The sequence below is a fragment of the Habropoda laboriosa genome, unplaced genomic scaffold (genome assembly GCF_001263275.1).
Source record: "Habropoda laboriosa isolate 0110345459 unplaced genomic scaffold, ASM126327v1 scaffold302, whole genome shotgun sequence".
NCBI lineage: Eukaryota > Metazoa > Arthropoda > Insecta > Hymenoptera > Apidae > Habropoda > Habropoda laboriosa.
In genome coordinates, this window is record NW_017100444.1 from 37,357 (window position 1) to 42,216 (window position 4,860).

Sequence of the window (4,860 nt, forward strand, 5' to 3'; positions counted from 1 at the left end):
AACAAAAACTTACGATGTCAGACTACAGTAAACAAATGTAATTAAACGCACACATTTATTATAGCCAAGGGGAGAGTCCAGTTTGAAAGCGTAAAAAAAAGTTTTCCAGCTGAAAAATATGATCCTAAAAGAAGAATGAATTTTATTTCGAATAGTAACAATATGTTGATCGTATTAAAAATCATAAAAAGTTTTATAAAATAAAGCTGTTAATACAAAGGATAGTATTATATTTTTTGTTACTATATTTTTAATTGAATTACGTTGTAAATATGTTTCAATTGTGTCCTTATAATATATTCTATGCGATTTTTCAGATCGCATACACGATTTGTAAAGTTTGCACGTTTCGTGCGGTCGCTCGTACGTAAATAACAAACAATATGGTTTGCTATTAACGAACGTCCACTGTTTTGGTTTGTTGTATCTGCAGTTTAGGTTTGTAACTATCGTTGGTCAAAAACGAATTAGTGATTTATTCTATAAGCTGTGCCAGTTCAATGTGGTACGACTTTTCGGTTAAATCGTTTTTTTTTTATCAAGGATAAGAAATTGTTTGAATTAGTATTCTATAGAAATGTAGAGGAATATTAAATATGTTATTTATAATATTTAGAACTTCAATGTATCGATACTATTACACCTGTCCCCCGATTTATACGGATGATCGGTTCCTCAGAATACCGTGTAAATCGAAATCATGGCTTTTTGCATGAAAAACCGCGTAAATCGGGGGAAAAACTTATTTGATTAAATTCATTATTTTAAATGTAAAATAAAAATAAAATAAAAATGAAAAAGAAAAACTATTCAGGGTCAGGGTTTAGTTTCGAGCGAGCGATCGACGAAGGCGAAAATAACCGGTCGCCAATGAAAGATCCGCGGCGGCAGCAAACTTTACGTTACAATATGAATGCTTTTTGTGTGCAAAAAAGGGGGAAATTCCGTTAATTTTTTTGGTTTAATGCCAGTGTTGACAAACGAACGCAGCATAAACTTTTATTTTGCTTATGAAGTGAATTTAATAACAGTTTGTTATATAGAATTTAAGAAATATTTCACTGTAGAATAGGAATTTTGTTTAGAAATGTTTTATCCTTATTTCGAGATAGCATACCACCAATGTTTCATACTATTAAGGATTTATTAAAACGTTTTACGCGACCCCTTTTGTTCTTAGTAATCGACTTTTTATGAAAAAAACGGGGTAAGAGAAAGCTGTTCCTTCGTTTCCAGGACTCCGAAGGTGACACTCCCCTTCATGATGCAATCTCTAAGAAACGGGATGACATGTTAGCTCTGTTGTTGGATCATGCCGCAGACATCACCCTTACAAACAACAATGGCTTCAATGCTCTGCACCACGCTGCTCTTCGTGGAAACCCAAGGTGAGTAGCAGACGTTTTCGATGCTGATGCTTTTGTCCGCGATACCGTGCGCCGCGCCGTGTTGAATGCCTCTGTTGACGGTAGAATTTAACCTTCCACGTCGAGCGCTACCAAGAACAGAACGATAAAGGGCTTCTCCCTAAACTGACTGGCAATTAAGAATACCCCGTGAGTCCTATACCTGATGGATGAGATGACGTCTTCTTCTCTTTGCAATTCCTTGCTTATCGATATGGCATTACTTTTGAAGACGTTGAGAATTTAGGTTGTGACATACACGTACGTAAATTACTTGGTATATATTAGATTGGGCAATAAGTAATGTCGGATTTACCCGTAACAGATCGTCTCTGCTGTTTTTAAACCAAAAGATTATTCGAAATGTATAAAACGTATACTATACTGGGTGACCCGTAACTCCTCGAACACCCGGAAATGGGGGGTTGCTGGGGTGACTCTGAACAACTTTTTCCTTTACCAAAATGTTGGTTGAAGCTTCGTTTTCGAGTTATTAACGAAAAACACTGGCCAATCAGAGCGCGCGTAGAGCCCAAGTAATGTCGGATTTACCCGTAACAGATCGTCTCTGCTGTTTTTAAACCAAAAGATTATTCGAAATGTATAAAACGTATACTATACTGGGTGACCCGTAACTCCTCGAACACCCGGAAATGGGGGGTTGCTGGGGTGACTCTGAACAACTTTTTCCTTTACCAAAATGTTGGTTGAAGCTTCGTTTTCGAGTTATTAACGAAAAACACTGGCCAATCAGGGCGCGCGTAGAGCCCGCGCTCAACCACGGGAGCGCAGAGACTCATCCGCGCGCGATCGTGAACAAACGCGTACGCGTGACTTCTCGGTTATCGATCGCTGTCAAAAAAAATTGACTTTGCATCGCTATTTTTATAAGGCTTAGAGGAATGGGTTTTTGCCAGCAATCCGATGTTTGTATAACAATACTTACCTAACGGCGATAAAATGTACAAAACGAATTTTTTACATTTTCATTACGAGCTCAAATAAAAAAGTTGTTAAAACGACCTTCGCTATTTTCTTCGCGATTCCGACTAATTGCAGTTTCTCCAAAATTTTGTTACACATCATCTAGTAAACTAATCTTTCTAACTTCTCAAAAAAACTCAAGTCGTTTGGCCAAATTTTAAAAAAGTTATTCCATTTTATAGGGTGTATGAATACTTTTGCCCTCCACTGTATGTATTGTTATACAAACGTTGGAATGACGGCAAAAAGCATTTCTCTAAGCCTTATAAAAATAGCGGTGCAAAGTCCGTTGTTCACGATCGCGCACGGATGAGTCTCTGCGCTCTCGTGCCTGAGCGCGGGCTCTACGCGCGCTCTGATTGGCCAGTGTTTTTCGTTAATAATTCAAGAACGAAGCTTCAACCAACATTTTGGTAAAGGAAAAAGTTGTTCAGAGTCACCCCAGCAACCCCCCATTTCCGGGTGTTCGAGGAGTTACGGGACACCCTGCATATACAACTTGTATTATACAACTAGATAATTTTTGGTAGAAAATAGTTAGTGTGAAAAAGAATAGTTGTTAAAAATTATTTTTATAGGTATCAGATTATTGAGCGAGAGAAAATTCATTGGTGATATAAATTACTTACCATAGATTCAGCGTTTATTGTTGTACATACATGAAAAAGCTAACTTTAAATCCCGTGTCAACTAACTTATTATATAAATCTTTTTTAATGAAGAAAAAAGTTATACAACTTTCAAAATAAACTATCATGATCATTCTAAAACCTCCGTTAAATGTTTATGTAATTCTTGTTAATAATTGTGCAAATTCAATTTGTATTAATGTACAAGATACGAATTAGCGGAGCCTACTGAACAGTTGATCAGATCAGTACATCAGTGAATATCCATGAACTACAACTCAAGCCAGTTTTAAAAAGGATTTTAAGACGTCGCGACGCGTCCTACTCAATCATTCGCTGGTTTGGTTCGTTTGTTCGACAAATGAGCCGTTCAGTGCACAAATCGATTAACTCCATAAAATGAGAAGTCGAGAAATTATTATCAATATAAAAAGTTATGACTATACCAAGTGCTTTGACACTTAAATTTAAGATTTTTCAAAAAGTGGAGTTAATCGATTTGTGCACTGAACGGCTTAAATCATGAAAGAACGTGGAACCACAGGTGTTCACCAAGTAGTCGTCTTTCGACGAAGTCGAAGTCTAATTGAGTGGGACATTCTCGAGAGGTACTAAGTCAATTTTACCTTGATTTTCACCAACTACCCTCCTGTTCAATTTCGTCTCCTACATCTCAAGAATCTTCGAGATTTCCTCGCCTATGGTTATTACTTTGAGACACAGATGAAATTCCTAGAATGATAACTAGTATTGCGAGCAAAATGATACCTGCTTTCGATTACATAGTTGAAATATTATTCACCTTTAAAGATATTCTTTTCGATTATTTATTTCTTCATATTGGAATTATGTATATAAATTATTAATAATTAATTACTTATTATTCATAATTTTCGTCATGTTAACTTCGTCATCTGACTTGTTATCTTGATAGGAAACTGAGAGAACCGTTTCCTTCTTTGTTTATTTGATTATCCTATTTTCTTATAGTAACCTTTTGTTTGAGTAATTTTAATTAATTTTTATTTTCACTTTTTTTGTGAGTTTTCTCTATTAGAATTTGTCCCTGCACCAATTTATCTCATGTAATAAACAAACATTCCGCTTGTTAGCGTACTTCCCACACTTCCTTGGAGATGAAGGTCGGATTAACGTTAGAGTGTTTGCACGTTTGCTATCGACGAATGTCGTCTATAAAGAGATACAGTTTCCTTGCTATAAAGACTTTATCTTATCCCTTTGGATAATTTTCAAGAAACTTAACTAGGATTTTACTTGACTAGAATTTCACTTGGAATTGATGATTACAACGCGATTACATTTCGTGTCGATTTGCTTAGAGTCAGACTTGAGAGTTCAGAATGATCAACTACAGAGTTTAGAATAGACAACGTTTAGATTAGGGTGATATCGTAATTTATCCTGAAAGTCTACAGATTGACCAATCAGAGAAATTTCAACCCTTAACACATTCGCTACCATGCCACAGAGACAAAACTGCCTTCACAGACCATGCTTTATACTGGGACACGAGCTAATATTTTGTTTTAATAAACGTGTTAAAATATTGTAACATAATCTCAGGCCACGCGAGTTAGTGATATCTTCGACTGTTTTCAAGCATATTTGCCAGTTCAGAGCAGATTTCGTTTGTTTATGCGGTGAATAAATGAAATTCGGTTAGAAATTCGGACTGGGCTCTCATTGGAAATCGATGCATCACGCATATGTGAAGCTAATAGCGAACGTGTTAAATAGTTCTCCGTGAGCGAATTCCCAAATCTGGGATTCTCAAGTTGGTAGAGTGATAATATGGCATCGTAATTGGGGAGCCTGGCCCA